The following is a 17,018-nucleotide window of genomic DNA, read 5'->3' as shown; positions in this document are numbered from 1 at the left end:
CCCCCGAGGAGGACATCACCACTCGTGTGAAAGGGTTCTTAAGTGTGTATATTTACCCTTTCACACTAGGTTTCATAGATCCTGTCATAATCGACTTCTGCCACCAATACCGGGTAACCCTAGGCCAGATCTACCCCTCTTTTTGGCGTTTTGTCATTTTGCTCAGATTTTTCTCAAGCAAGGTCGATGGGATGTTTTTCACCCTCGATCATCTCATTAGGCTATACAACCCTCGTCTTTATCGGGGCGGACTGATAAGGCTTCAACACCGTGCCACGAAGGTGCTGTTCTCAAGCATATACGAGGATAAGTGCCGAGGATGGATGTGCCGGTTTGTCCAAGTCAGGACCTCTGACTTAATCCCCGTCGAGAAGATGCCATTCCCCAAAGAATGGAACATGAAGCGTAAGTAGAACCACACCGATAACGTTTGATTACTTGTTATGTTTCCTTTACCTTTTCTTATCTATATTCTTCTTTATGGTGCATCTTCCCCCTGGTTTCCTGGTGCAGTCCCGGACTTTGCAGGTTGGGTTCGACAACTGGTTTCAGCCTTTTCGTATGCCGAACGCTCGTGGCGCAATTTGACCAAGGGTCGATGGGAAGCCAAAAATCATGGTAAGTTTTCCTGTCCGTGTTTGTTGCTTTCCTGTGAAATACTTCTTTTTAACTTGGTTTCTTCTCATATAGGTCTTGGAGATAATCGTTATGAGACCGCCTTCCCCAGGGGAAGAGGAGGTCCCAAAACCGACCAAAAACAAGAAAAGGAGAAGGGCCTAGCCTCCAGATACCCCAAAGCCCAGGAAAAGTAGGGCTTGAAAGTCGAAGACTGATCCCGCCGTTCAGTTTGCCGATGTAGTCCAAACGCTTCGAGATGAAGACGAGAAGGAAGAAGATGTTGATCGCCTGTTGGTGGCTCGAAAGAGGGAAGGCATCGAAGCTTCGAGAACTGCTAAGCCGGTGATGGTCAAGGAGGTTCATCCGTAGACCGAGGTGATCTCGGAAGAAGGTTCGAGCAGAGTCCCCGAGTCATCGGGTGTTGATGATGCTTTTTGCCGTGATGAGCAACCGACAGGTGTGCCCGAAAGGTCTAGTTCTGAGACCCTTCAAAGAGAAGAGAATTACCCAAGTGACTCGCTCGGGGCAATTAACATTGATTATTCACCGCTCGGCCCCACATTCTCTGAGGGGCGATTTCGGGATGCCCGGTCCATGGGGACCCCCAATGTGGGGATGGCCCCCGAAGGGGATGATATATTTTATGACTGCTTCGCGAGGGTTGATGATGTTCCCGACATGGAAACATTACTCATTTTTGATAAGGCTCAACGGCTTCTGAACCAAGTGAGTTTAGCCCATGTTACCATGCTTGTGTTTGTTCTTATTTTTCTAAGTCTGATTTTCTTCTTTTCTGTACAGGCTACGATGCTCCATCACGAAGCATCCTCCAAATACCGAGTCAGGCTGGCTTGGTGTAAGGCTGATCTCAAAAAGCTTATAGAGGACATAGATGCCCTCAAACTCCTCTATGTGCAAAAAGAAGAGGAGATCATGAGTATTCAAGCCGAACTGACAAGAGCTCATCAAGATCAGACCGAGCTCATTGAATGGGTAATGTAAATTTTTGGGAGCTTGTTATGTATTAACTTGATATTGGCGACTAACACTTTTATCTTGCAGGTTCACCAGAAGGCCGAATTGGTTGAGCAGCTTCGTGAGGAGGCCAAGATGAAAGAGGCAGAGACTTTGGAGTGGAAGCAGAACATGGGCCGTCTCGCCTCGAAGAAAGATCTGGTTCGGGACCAACTGTCTTCGGTTGTGCGTTAACTCCAAAGAGTGAAGGAGGAGAACTCGGCCTGAGCCCAGAAGGTTGAAGAACTCGAGACTCGGTTGGCCACTGAGCTTGCAAGGCCCACATTCGAGGCAGAGGCACTCGTGGCCTCCTACCGAGTTGATGTTGAAGCCGCTAACACTCGGGCAAAGGAAATTGCTGACGCTGCTGAGGTTAGATTGTCCTGTGTTGCCGAGCATATTAGGCACCAGTCTCGGAGAGAAACTCTTGAGGAGGTACATGCTCGTGGCTTCGACCTCACGGCTGATATCGAGAGTGCGAAGATTTTGGAGGACGAGGACGGGGCTTTGCTTTCCAATGATGAAGACTCTGCGAGCAGATCCGAGAACGGGGGAGATGAAGATGAAGCTCCCGAAGATGCGGCTCCCGAGGCGGACTAGGCACTTAGGATTGTTTCTCCTTTTCTTGTGTAAGACCCTGTGTGGTCTTTGCAAATACTTTGCATATATGAAAGATTCCTTTTCTTTCCGTTTCGTCTCCGATTTTTGATTTATGATAAAAAAAAATTTGCCTTTGCCTTGTGAAAATTTTGTTGCAATTGGGTTGCTGTAGCCTCTATAATTGAGTGAGCAATAGCTCGAACTCAGAGTAAAACAAATTAGGTTTTTTAGTTAAGCGAGAGTGAGTCCCCGAGCTCAACAATATATTTGGGATTTTAATTTCGGATGGCTTGATCGAAGCCGTGATTGTACTATTTTTATAGCCGAGTTCGAGTAAGTTTCGAACTAACAGTAATAGACCCCTTAAGGTTTTATATCAAATAATGATGAATCCTCGAGCTATATTCAAGTCAGTTTTATTTTGAGCTCAGAATAGTGGAACCCTTAGGTCCGAATTGAGTGAGAACGAAATCTCGATATGGCCTTAGGCACTAAGTGTGTTGGCCCTTAGGCTTTTTATATTGAGCCGATATGGCCTCTAAAGGATGGCTATTTTTTCCCTTTTTTGGCTTAGAAGACTTATTAAAAACTTTCTTTATGCCTTAACACATATTCTTTACCCGTTGGATTTTTTGACGGTTCGATGTCGATTGAAACCCCTTTGCGTTTTGTGCCTTAGCACATTTGTGTTAAGATAATTTGATACCTCTTAAGGTTTTTTTAGGGCTGATTTCATCAAAGCCCTTTTGATTACTTGCCGAGAGTAGCCTTTTTAACTGGTTTTTCAAAGAATTCGAAGGCCTATTTTTATTGCTGGATTTGGACATCTCCGAGCCTCCTTAATTTGGCCGTAGCCTTTGGGTATGCCTCTTGGGCTTATTTTCCAATAACACTTCGAACTTGTTCAAAGCATTAGTCCCAGAGAGTGATATCCTTGGCCTATATATCGAGGGGTGCCTCTTTGAGGTCTTATGAATTTGAGTTTAGATTACTCGAATATGTCGATCGTCGACGGTAGTCCCCGAGTGTACGAGGTATATTTGCACTTGGCCCTTGATCCATTTCTCACAGAATCCTAAGTATGAAGCTTGTATAGTAGAAAATTTTCTTTGAGACACAAGATGTTTGATATAGAAAGAATGCTTCTTTGTATAATTTATACATGCGTACTTGTTTTTCCATCGGGACTCGACTAATCTATACAGACACGGTTCATTCGACCATTTGGCCCATTACAAAGTTTATCTATCGAGACCCTTTGACACAAATTATTTTCCTCGAAAGTGTAACATCCAAGAGTGATGCCCCCCAATATTCGAGGTTGATTGTAAATAAGTCTTGGATACTGTTGAATTATCCTCAGGTAGCACATAATTGTTGCCTCGTTAAAAACCTCATCGGAAAAACCCACTTGGGACAAAAATCGATCTAAGAAAAAAAGAGTACAACGAGTGCTTTAAAACCCGAGGTCTCGATGTCTTCGATCGAACACCTGTAGTGTGTTAGTGTCGGATATATAAATGAAAAAGGGGATAAAGTCATACCTTAGCAATAATACCGTTTGAGAAGCGATATGTTCCAATTATTTGGTAATTGTTTGCCGTCCATCGTGCCGAGCTTATAAGATTCCTTTCCGAAGATGTCGAGGACTTGGTAGGGTCCCTCCCAATTTGTGCCGAGCTTCCATTTATTAGGATCCCGAGTGTTGATGGTGACTTTCCTCAGGACTAAGTCCCTGACTTGGAAGTGGCGAAGGTTGGTTCTCATATTGTAGTATCTTTCGATTCGTTTGCTTTTGTGCAGCCATTCGAACGAGTGCGGCTCCTCATTTTTCATCCATTAATTCGAGGCTAGTATTCATAGCCTCATGATTTGACTCTTATGTTGCATGTCGAAACCTGGCACTGGGTTCACCGACTTCGACTGGAATCAAGGCTTCGGAGCCATATACTAAGGAGAATGGGGTTGCCTCCGTACTGGACTTTGATGTTGTTCGATATGCCCAAAGGACTTCGGGGTAGAATTTCTCCATTTCCCCTTAGCGTCGTTCAACCTTTTATTTAGGTTTTGAATGATAGTCTTGTTCGTCGATTCGGCTTGTCCGTTCCCACTAGGGTGATATGGCATTGATAATATTCTTTTAATTTTGTGGTCTGTGATAAATTTCGTCACTTTGCTGCCGATAAATTATTTTCCATTACCACACATTATTTCGGCGGGTATCCCAAATCGACATACGATGTGATCCCAGATGAAGTCTATAACCTCTCTCTCTCACTTTCTCGAACGCCTGTGCTTCAACCCATTTATAGAAATAGTCAGTCATAAATAAAATGAACTTGACTTTACTTGGGGTCGATGCAGAGGGTCGACGATATCCATTCCCAATTTCATGAATGGCCATGGGGATAGGACTGGATGAAGTTGTTCTCCGGGCTAATGGATCATTGGTACAAACCTTTGACATTTATCACATTTTTGAACAAACTTTTTAGTGTCGTTTTCCATGTTATCCCAGTATTATCTCGCTCTAATGATTTTGTGAATCAGTGATTCGACGTCGGAGTGGTTCCAACAAGTGCCTTCATGGACCTCTAGTAGAACATAATCGGTGTCTCATGGTCCTAAGCATATTTCCAATGGTCCATCGAATGTCCTTCTGTATAAAGTTCCATCTTCACCCAATGTGAATCGAGCAATTTTGGTTGGTAGGGCCCTTGACTCTTTAGGGCCCGATAAGAGCTTTCCGTTCTTCAAGTATTCAATATATTTATTCCTCCAATCCCAGGTTAAGCTTGTAGAGTTTATCTCGGCATGACCTATCTCGATCACGGATCTCAAGAGTTAAACGACAGTCCCCAGGCTGATCTTATCTTCCTCGACCTATGACCCCAAATTTGCAAGTGCATCAGCCTCACTATTTTTTTCTCGAGGTACATGCTGTAAAGACCATTCCTTGAAACGGTGCAAAGTTACATGCAGTTTGTCCAAATACCTTTGCATTCTATCCTCTCGAACTTCGAAGGTTTTGTTTACTTGGTTCACCACCAGTAAAGAGTCACACTTGGCTTCAATGACTTCTGCTCCCAAGGTTTTAGCTAGCTCGAGACCTGCAATCATGGCCTCGTACTCTATCTCATTGTTAGTTAACCTAGATGTTTTGATAGATTACCTAATAGTGCTACCCGTGGGCAGTTTCAAAACGATGCCTAGCCCGGATCCCTTCACATTCGAAGCACCGTCTTGGAAGAGGGTCCATACCCCCGATGATGTACCTGATTTTAACAAGAGTTCCTTTTCAATTTCGAGTACAAGGGTTGGCGTGAAATCGTCCACGAAGTCTGCTAAAAGTTGGGACTTAAAGGCCGTCTGGGGTTGATATTCGATATTGTACCCACTGAGTTCGACGACACATTTGGCTAATCGGCCCGATAGTTCGGGATTGTACAAAATATTATGAAGTGGTTAAGTGGTTAATACGCATATGGGGTGACATTAAAAGTATGGTCTTAACTTTCTAGAGGCGCTTATCAGTGCAAGCGCCAATTTCTCCAAGTGTGGATATCTAGTTTCTACTTCTCCTAAGGTTCGACTTACATAATAAATGGAAAATTGCGTACCTTGCTCTTCTCGAACTAGGACACCACTTACCGCAATTTTCGATACTGCCAAGTACAAGTAAATTTTCTCATCTGCCTTTGGAGTGTGAAGCAGTGGTGGGATCGATAGGTATCACTTCAATTCCTCTAATGCCTGTTGGCATTCCGGGGTCCAGGAGAAATCGTTTTTCTTTTTGAGTAAAGAGAAAAATCTGTGGCTTCGATTCGACGACCTCGAAATGAATTGGCCTAAGGAAGCTATCCGTCCAGTTAACCTATGCACGGATTTTATATCAATTCCTCTAATGCATGGCCTTGATTTTATCGAGGTTGATCTCGATCCCCCGATTCGATACCATAAAGTCAAGGAACTTGCCCGAACCGACCCCGAAAGCACATTTCTCGGGGTTGAGCTTCATGTTGTATTTCCTTAAAATCTTGAACATTTCTGGCAAATGAGCCAAATGGTCCTCTGCGTGCAGGGACTTAACTAGCATGTCATCAATATAAACTTCCATTAATTTACCTATTTGTTCTTCGAATATTTTATTTACTAGTCGTTGGTAAGTAGCTCCTGTATTTTTTTAGCCAGAATGGCATTACATTATAACAATATGTTCCATACTTGGTGATAAATGAAGTCTTTTCTCGGTCCTCCAGGTTCATTTAGATTTGATTGTACCCGAAATAGGCATCGAGAAAAGTAAGGATCTCGTGGCCTGCTGTGGCATCGATCATGCGATCGATGTTAGGTAGTGGAAAAGAATATTTAGGGCACGTCTTGTTTAAATCCTTATAATCTACACACATTTTAAGTTTGTTCCCTTTTTTAGGGACTACAACTACATTGGCTAACCATTCAGGATATTTCACCTCCCGAATGGATCTTATTTTGAGAAGTTTAGTTACCTTATCCTTTATGAATGCGTTCTTTACCTTAGACTGGGGTCTTCTATTTTGTTTCATCGGTTTGAACCTAGGGTCCAGGCTTAGCCGATACGTCGTTATCTTCGGTGGGGTCCTTGGCATGTCTAAATGGGACCAAGCAAAACAATCTATGTTATCAATAAGAAATTGAATAAGCTTTTTCCTAAGTTCGGGGGTTAATCCCGTTCCCAGGTATACCTTTCGCTCGGGCAGGTACTCGATCAATATAACCCGTTCCACCTCTTCAACTATTGATTTGGTGGCGTCAGAATCTTCGAGAACGATAAAAGTTCGAGGGGTCAGAAAATCCTCATTTTCTTCTTATATCTCTTACTTCCTCAATTCGGTTGAGGTTAGTGGTTTTGCTTGCTATTTGGCTTCCTGTTTACCTTTGATGATCAGCCTTTCCGAGGTTGATAGTGTCGATATCAGTGTTACCTCATCGATCGCAAACATTTCCTTTGCATCATGCTGCTCCCTGTATACTATTTTTACCTCGTCCGACGTCGGGAATTTCATCATTTGGTGGAGAGTCGAAGGGACAGCCCTCATATTGTGGATCTAAAGCCTTCCGAGCAGGGAATTTACCTCATGTCGCCCTCGATTACGTGGAACTTGGTATCTTGAATGGTTCTAGCCACGTTCACCAGTAGAATAATCTCACATTTAGTTGTTTCACTGGCCATATTGAAGTAGTTTATGATCGGAGCTACTGGCACAATTTGATTTTGTAGGCCGAGCTGATCTACGATCCTTGATCGGATAGTATTCGCCGAGCTACCTGGATCCACTAAAACACGCTTAACTTGAACTTTACTTAATAAGATAGAAATTACTAGAGCGTCGTTGTGGGGCTGAGAAATGCCTTCTGCTTCTTCGTCGTTGAATGATAAAGTGCCCTCAGGCACATAATCTCGTGTTCATTTCTCCCTAGTGATTGATACCTTAGTGCGTTTGAATATAGGTTCCTGTGGAATGTCGACCCCACCGACTATCATATGAATGACATATTGGGGGTTCCTCCTAATCATTTTTCCTGTTGGCGTCCCTTTCTCTGAAATGATTCTTGGCTCGATCGTTGAGAAACTATCTAAGGTGGCCCTCACTGAATAGACAGGCTACCTCCTCCCTTAATTGCCCGCAATCCTCAGTCTTGTGACCATGCGTGCCATGATACTTGCACATCAAATTTGGGTTTCTTTGGGAATGATCGATTTGTATGGGCCTGGGCCACCTAGTATCTCTGATCCTTTCGATTGCCGATACAATGCCCGATGCATCGATGCTAAAGTTATATTTCGATAACCGTGGTGTTTCTGTGGGATCGACATACTTTTCAAAATCATTTTTGCTCATAAGTCCCCGAGAATTCTGTCCTCGATCACTTCTTCGATCGTTTAGGGCGGAATTGCATCCTGAACCATTGTTCCTTCGATCTGCGGTATATGGTTGATATCGGTCTCTGTTCGACCTTGGATCTATATCGACGTCCCTCTAGTTTTTAATTGCCGACCTGTTTGGATATACTGAACCGGAAGGGGCTCCTAATTGGTCGTCCTCGACCCTAATCTTCGATTGATATCGATTGTACACATCTGCCCAAGTTACAGCTGGATACTCGATCAAATTTTGTTTCAACTGACGTGATGCTATCGAACTCTGCTCGTTCAACCCTTGGGTGAAATATTGAATGGCCCAATCATCTGTGACCGGTGGCAACTCCATGTGTTCCATTTGATATCGGGACACGAACTCCCTCATCATTTCATTATCCCTTTGTCTTACCTTGAAAAGGTCTGATTTTCTCGTTGCGACCTTTATGGCCCTGGCGTGTGCCTTTACGAAAGAATCTGCTAACGTGGCAAATGAGTCGATGGAATTTGGTGGCAGGTTGTGATACCAAATCATTGCTCCCTTCGAAAGGGTCTCTCCGAATTTTATCAACAGCACAGATTCGATTTCATCATCTTTTAAGTAGTTTTCCTTGATGGTATATGTGTATGAAGTAACATGCTCGTTAGGATCGGTGGTCCCATTATATTTGGGTATGTCTGGCATACGAAACTTCTTTGGAATAGGCTTCGGAGCCGCACTTGGAGGAAACGACTTTTGTACTAACTTCTTCGAATCCATCCCTTTCAAGATTGGCAGTGTCCCCGATATCTGATCAACTCGAGAGTTGTATGTCTCTACTTTTTTATCATTGGCTTCGATTATATTCTCCCCTGATTCAATTCTTTTGGTGAGCTCCTCGAGCATTTTCATTACCACATGATTAGTCCCCGATTCATTACCATTCGACCTTTCTGATACTGACTCGGTATAGCGAGTAATTTCCGGCTCGACCATATTCAGAGCTCTATGTTGATTTTGTAACTGAGCGATAGCGGCTTGCTGAGCCTGAAACATCTCTAATATCACTTGGAGACTGGCTCCTTCGTCTCATCTGCTATGTGTTCCTTGGCCACTAGATCGGCCTTCTTTGCGTACACTCTCATCGAGATCTGTGCCTAGGTCTGTGTTTAGAGCAACGTGCGAACTGACATCGACTGGGTTGGCAACCGATGCTCCCCTGAGATTAGCCTGTGGTACCTCGACTCCTGGAGCAATCAAATTTTTGTTTTCTCCGTGGAATTCGAGGCCATTGTCATGTGTGGATGCGTTTTGTGAGTTTGACATGTTTTAACCTGAAAGAAAAGATACTTGACAAAAACAAACGTAAAATAATATGTTTTACGAGAATTAATACTGAACAATCACTATTATCCTTAGCCCCACGGTGGGCGCCAAACTGTTTTCCCTCAAAATTGAGTAACAATTAAACTTATATTGTGGTTTTAAGGATGTGTGATTTAAACCAGTACCAATTGATAAACAATGAATTAAATAGATAAATTGGACAATAAAATAAATCAAATCGGTCTGCAAATAATGCCTCGACCTCGATTCGAGATAGTCTCGAGGTTAGTTAATAAGAACGGTAGAGGATGGAATAAACAACGATGAACAGTAAGTAAAATAAAGAAAGCAGCGTATGCGTATATTCTTATTAGTGAATCATGATTTTCTTCTACAAGTGAATGTAATCCCTCTTTATATAATATAGGAATCCTAAATAAGGTACAACTCTAATAACGGAAGTAGATCCCATGATTGGCACTAATAACCGCTTTGATTTGATATGTTCCGGGATTTCTGCTGTGATCTTCGACCGGTTATTGATATCTCGAGGCCAGCAACCATCGAGATCAAGCATGACTGACTTCGAGTAAGGCGTAATAACGAACACTTCGATCTTCGGGCTTGATGTTCTATCTTCGAGCTCGAGCCTGATATATTATGAGGTTACCCTCGAGGCAATTCCCTTACCAACAAAATCGGGTATGCCTGATTCCGACCGTATATAATACTAATTAAGGAGCTTTTAAAGTAGACATATATTTTTATTGGTTGGCTTAGATGGTTATAAAGGTCATTGGTTAAATGAGTTTTATTATTAAAAAAATTTAATATGACATAGTATGACAAATGCGTGATATTTGTTTTTTGAGTCAAAAGATAACAGTTGAGTGACTTTATTGTTGTAATAGAAATAAAAGTGACCTTGATAGAATATTTCCATAAGATGATGACCTTCTAAGAAATTTACTCAAAAAATTCACTTAGTTAATCGTAGTACTATTAGCAAGTACAAAAGTCACCCAAAACTTGCTAATTACAGTAGAGACACAATTATACGTATGAAAGCTACATATGCACAAAAAGAATTTAAAAGATTAGTCTAGTACCAACACATTACTACAGTGGTGAGCACTCTTCACTTCCAACCAAGAAGTTGTGAGTTCGAGTCACCCCAAGAGCAAGATGGGAGTTCTTGGAGGGAGGGAGCCGAGGGTCTATCGGAAACAACCTCTCTACCCCAGGGTAGAGGTAAGGTCTGCGTACAAACTACCCTCCCATACCCCACTAATGAAATTATACTGGGTTGTTGTTGTTATTTTCTAGTACCAACACTGATTTAAGATAACCCAACAATTATTCCTAAACTTTGTAGGTCAACTAATTATTAAAAATTACCATTATAATAAATAGTCAAATCTCTCTCTCTATATAAAACACAAAATACCGTCCAAATAATAACTCTCAAAGGCATCTTTTGTCAAGATGAGAAAGAAAAAAGGCAAAATCATTTTCTCAGTTCCCTCCTCCTCTTCTTTCTTCTGTGAAGATGAGAAAGAAAACAGGCAAAGTCATTTTCTCAGTCTTCTCCTCTTCTTTTTCTTCTTCTTCTTCTGTGAAGATGAGAAAGAAAACAGGCAAAGTCATTTTCTCAGTCTTCTCCTCTTCTTTTTCTTCTTCTTCTTTAAGGATGTTTTTCTCTATGGAAATGGCCTTGCCGGTAAACATAACAGTTTTCGTTTTATCTTTAGTTAAGTCGCACAAATATTTATGATTTATTTTAATTTCAAGTTTTAAAAGTTTTTATTTATTAAACTTTGTATTCAATCAAAATGCATCATAACTTTCAGATGTACTACACATCTGAAATACGTAAGCACGATAAGAATTTAAAACTCAGTCTTAGTACCGACAATGATTTAAGATAACCCCAAGAGTTATTATTAAAATGCCATAATGAATAGTAGTACTCAAATCTATCTATATATATAAAACACAAAACTGTCCAAATTATCAGACTCAAACGCATCTTTTGTCAAGATGAGCAAGAAAACCTGCAAAGTCTTTTTCTCATTCTCTTCTTTCATTTCCTCTTTCTCTTTCTTTTTCCTATGTTTAGGGATACTGTTCTCCATGAAAATGGTCATGGCACAGAAACGAAAAATAGTCCCTATAAATGTGGGAGTTGTGTTAGATATGGATAACTGGACTGGGAAAATGGGTTTGAGCTGTATTTCTATGGCTTTATCTGATTTTTATAGCTCTGATCATGGCTCTGATTATAAGACCAGACTGGTTCTCCATACCCGTGACTCGAAGAGTGACGTTGTAGCTGCTGCTGCAGCAGGTAAGTTATATATATATATATATATACACACACACACTGATAAGAAGCATTACATGTTATTATTAATCTGATTCTGTAAAAACTTTGTATACTATTAGTGCATAGAACTTGAATTTAGAGAGAAGTTGTTGTTGTTGCATGCTTATGTTGATTCTTGCATTCTTTGTAAATATTGCAGCACTTGACCTATTGAAGAATGTTGAAGTGGAAGCCATAATAGGACCCACATCATCAATGCAAGCTGATTTCATAATTGGTTTAGGAAAGAAATCTCAAGTTCCCATCATCTCATTTTCAGCAACAAGTCCCGCTCTCTCGTCATTTCATAATCCATACTTTATTTGTGCCACTCAAAATGATTCGTCTCAAGTAAAAACCATTAGTTCCATTATCCAATCTTTTGGATGGAGAGAAGTTGTCCCTATATATATTGACAATCAATTTGGAGAAGGAATCATACCATTCTTGGCAGATGCATTAGAAGATATTAATGCACGTATCCCTTATCGAAGTGTTATTCCTGAATTCGCCACCGATGATCATATAAAATATGAACTTTCCAAATTAATGAGCATGCAAACTCGGGTTTTTATTGTGCATATGACAACTTCACTGGGTACCAAAATTTTTACTAATGCCAAAGAACTTGGAGTGATGAGTGAAGAGTATGCATGGATTATTACAGATGCTATGGCAAATCAACTTAACTCTATGGATTCTTCAGCTATTGAATCCATGCAAGGAGTTATTGGAGTGAAACCTTATGTCCCGAGAACTAAACTACTTGAGAATTTCACTACTAGATGGAAACTAAAGTTTCAACAAAACAATCCAACAATTCAACATACAGCATTGGATGTGTTTGGACTATGGGCATATGATTCAGCTACTGCACTAGCCATCGCAGTGGAGAAATCAAGAATCAGTGGTGCCTCTTTTCAAAAGCCAAATGCTTCAGGTAAGTAAGGGTGGAAAATGAACGGGTTGGTCAAACCTTTTCTGGTGACAAGGGGTTGGGTCAAACCTTCTAAAGTTAGCTTGGACCAAAATGGATTTCGTTAAAATGGAGGTGAAATTAAAAAATAGTCAGATTTTCAAGTGTTAATTGAAAAATAATCACAGTTTTAAAAGTAATCAAAATTTAGCCACTTTTCATGTAAAGATAAATTTGAACGAAAATATTGTTCAAAATCCAGAAAATATTCCAGCATATACTGGAGTTCTAGCATAGTATATTAGAGCTCCGGTATAATATACTGGACTTCCAACATATATGATGGATGTCCATACATAAGTGCTACAATCTCCCGTATATTATGGTGAAATTTTTCGTGTGTTGGAGTTCCAGTATATATATGCTGGACGTTCATACGCAGGTGCACCAATCTCCAGTATATTATGATTGAACTTTCCATGTTGCAGCAAAATAATAGCTATTTTTTAATAACTTTGCAAACACTAACTATTTCTCAATTATCAGTACGAAAACTGGTTATCCCGTGCTATTTTCACCAAATAACGAGGTCTAACTCGATCTACCCAACATGACCTAGCCTACCTTCTCTCTGTCTTTTATTTTTTTATTTTTTTTTATTTTTTTTATACTCCCTTCGTTTTAATTCATGTGAATCTATATATTTGATTGGGCACGAAGTTTAAGAAAAAAAAGAAGACTTTTGAACTTGTGGTGCAAAATGAGGTACATATATATTTTGTGTAACTATAAATCATTGCATAAAGGTAAATTATTTTTAAATATGAAAAATGACCATTCTTTTTGTCACGGTTTAAAAATAAAATAGGTTCACATAAATTGAAACGGAGGGAGTAATTTTTTAAACAAAAAAATGTGAAAGTTAATGTGTTTTATCTTAAATTATTAGCTTAAGTTCTTTTAAATTTACATAATTCTCAATGTCCAAATATGATTTTATGTAATAGGATTTGAATTTGTTGAGCTAAACCTGCCCAAAGAGCCCTTAACATGGTATGATACTGTCTGCTTTGACCAGAAATATTTTCACACTCTCAATCTTTTGAGCTATAATGTACGACTTTATTTGCACTCCCAATAATCTTTCACTTGAACTAAATTTCACATAGCGCACTACCACGATCCACGGGTCTCCCACTCAAACTAAGTTCTATGTGGCCCACTACCATAATCCACGTGTTAATTTTTGAGATTCACTATGTGTCACCCACGTTGACATTGTTTATTTATGGCAACCGAAGCCCGCTACTAATATTTTTCTTATAAGTGTGCGTCTCTAAATTCGTAAGGGGAAGTAAATTGAGCCCCAAGACATGACTCTGTCATCACCGAACCTGGGTTCTGGTAATAGTTGTTGGGTTAAACCAGCCTAAAGATACTCTTAACATGTAAGGGCTAAACCAACCCAAAGATACTCGTGTGATACTATCTGCTTTGGGCCAGGACCGCACGATATTCCTTAAAAAGCTTCAGAACATTAAAAAATTATACAACTGCTAATGTGAAACTTTGTTCGAACGCTCACCTGAATAATATTTTGAATTGTCGATTACCCTATTTAACCCGTTTGACCCAATAGTTTGATGGGTTATTCGGCTTCAACCCATTGAGACAAATCAACAAATGGATCATAATCCAACCCATTTAAACTTGACGGATTGGACAGGTTACAAAAAAAATGATTGATTTTGACACCTAAAACTTTCAGGAAATGCAACTGATCTTGAAGCTATTGGAGTTTCCAAGGATGGTCCAAACCTTCTTCAGGCTATACTGAATACTACTTTCAAAGGCCTTAGCGGAGACTTTCAAATTGTTGATGGGCAACTGCAGTCACCAGCTTATGAGATTATTAATGTGATTGGTAATGGGGCAAAAGGATTTGGTTTTTGGACAAAGGAAAATGGAATTGCTAAAGAACTGAATTTAAGAAGCACAAACAATGGATATTCCATTTCTAAGGCTAATTTTGGCTCCATTATATGGCCCGGTGACACTACTTCTATTCCTAAAGGTTGGGTGATTCCAATAAATGGGAAGAAACTGATGATTGGAGTTCCAGTGAAAGATGGTTTCAATGAATTTGTGAAAGTTACAACAGATTTTACTACTAACACAACAACAGCTACTGGTTACTGCATTGATGTTTTCAAGGAAGTGATGGCAGAATTAAATTATTCTGTTCCTTATGAGTTTGTTCCCTATCCAGCTCCTGGTGGAAAGTCTACTGAAAGCTAAGATGATCTTACTCAGCAAGTATTTCTTGGGGTAAATCTCTTAATTTCTTTTTCCTACATTTTCGACAAAGACAAGACCCATTACTCGTCGAGTTTAATTTACAAAGTCCATTGAAAATACCGATGGAGTTGTATATGTGTGTGTGTACTTTTATTTGATTCCAACATTAATCAATGAACAGAAACTTGATGCTGTTGTAGGGGACATTACCATTAGATCAAATCGGTTGCAATATGTTGATTTCACATTACCATACACAGAATCTGGAGTTACAATGATGGTGCCAATCAAAGACAACAACAGAAATAAAGCTTGGGTATTCGTGAAGCCATTGACTTGGGAGCTGTGGCTAACAAGCTTATGTTTTTTTGTTTTCATTGGTTTTGTCATTTGGCTACTTGAACATAGAGTTAATGAAGATTTCAGAGGACCTCCTTCTCACCAAGTTGGTCTGATCTTTTGGTTCGCCTTTGCAACTATGGTCTTTGCACAGAGTAATTACTATTTCCTCCTCCTTAATTTCATTTTATATGATGCTCTTTCTTTTTTGATCTACTCCAAAAAGAATAGTACATTCGTAGAATTTTAAACTTTCAATTTAACTTTAATGACATGATCATATAGCCATAGAATACTTTGGTATGTGCCAGAAGTCTTTTTCTTTCATAAACTTTATGCTCAGTCAATCAGCGCCATTTAAAGTGAAATAGAGGGAGTATATGGGAAAACTAAGGAATATCTAATTACTATATATAATTCAAACTTTTATATTTTCTGAATTTTCTTCTGTTTGATTCTTGATACTGCAGAGGAGAAGATAGTAAGCAATCTGGCTAGATTTGTGTTGATCATCTGGTTACTAGTAGTACTTATATTGACTTCAAGCTACACAGCAAGTCTTACATCAATGTTAACAGTTGAAAACCTCCAGCCAACTGTTACAGATATAAAAGACCTTCAGAAGAACAAGGAGTATGTGGGCTACCAAGAGGGTTCTTTCGTAAAAGGACTTCTAATAAAGAACAACTTTGATGAGGACAGGCTAAAACAATACAGCACTTCAGAGGAATGTATTGATTTACTCTCTAAAGGAAGTGCAAATGGTGGTATTGCTGCTGCTTTTGACGAGATTCCTTATGTGAAACTTTTGCAAGCTATTAATTGCTCGAAATATGCCGTGGTTGGACCTATGTATAAGAGCGATGGCCTTGGCTTTGTAAGTAACTCAATTTTTGTCTTGACAGTCATTTACTTTTGATTTTCATCCGATCCCTAATATTATGAATTATGATTTTTATCCAGGCATTCCCAATAGGATCTCCTCTATTACATGATGTTTCAAGAGCAGTCTTGAGTGTAACAGAAGGTGAAAAGTTGGTACAAATAGAAAAAATATGGTTTGGACAACCGGTTTGTTCAGATTCTAGCACGTCACGCTCCTCCAATAGTCTTAGCCTTGAAAGCTTCTGGGGACTCTTTGTCATAGCTGCAGTTGCTGCAATTTTGGCTCTCCTCGTCTTTCTAACAACGTTCATGCATGATCATTTGCACATCATAAGACGATCTGATCCTTCGTTCCACGAAAGAATCAGAATCTTGGCTAGAAATTTTGACAGAAAAGACTATAATAGCCATACATTCAAGAACAATGAACAGAGAGATGCAGTTTCAGGACATATGGATTGTCCACAAAGTCCACATGATAACCTTCCTCCTCCACAAATGAATGGACCGCCAAGTCCAATTATTTCTAGCCATACAGAGCAGAGTAATTTTCATTTTCCAGGGGAGGAAGGAACTCCACCATTACATGAAGAGATTATAGCAGTTAGCACTCAGGAGAGTGTCATTGAGTCGGATGTTGATCTAAGCGCAAACCGTTGATGTTTTCTCTTATCTATCTTTAATTGCTATCTTTCATTTGTATATTGGTGTGAAAGGGATTATGTTTGTTTTTTTAGTAAGCCTTTAATGTAGTATTAAGTTCATTTTTAATTCTTCC

At 39.9% G+C, this 17,018-nt stretch overlaps 1 pseudogene; it reads left to right on the top strand.

Annotated features, from left to right (window-relative positions):
* The first annotated feature begins 11,450 nt into the window (after window positions 1–11,450).
* Window positions 11,451–17,018, top strand: LOC104101388 (glutamate receptor 2.7-like; annotated as a pseudogene).

Source organism: Nicotiana tomentosiformis, chromosome 12 (assembly GCF_000390325.3).
Source record: "Nicotiana tomentosiformis chromosome 12, ASM39032v3, whole genome shotgun sequence".
Classification (NCBI taxonomy): Eukaryota; Viridiplantae; Streptophyta; class Magnoliopsida; order Solanales; family Solanaceae; genus Nicotiana; species Nicotiana tomentosiformis.
The sequence above is the reverse complement of the archived record's forward strand: the minus strand, read 5'-3'. Positions and strand labels throughout refer to the sequence as shown.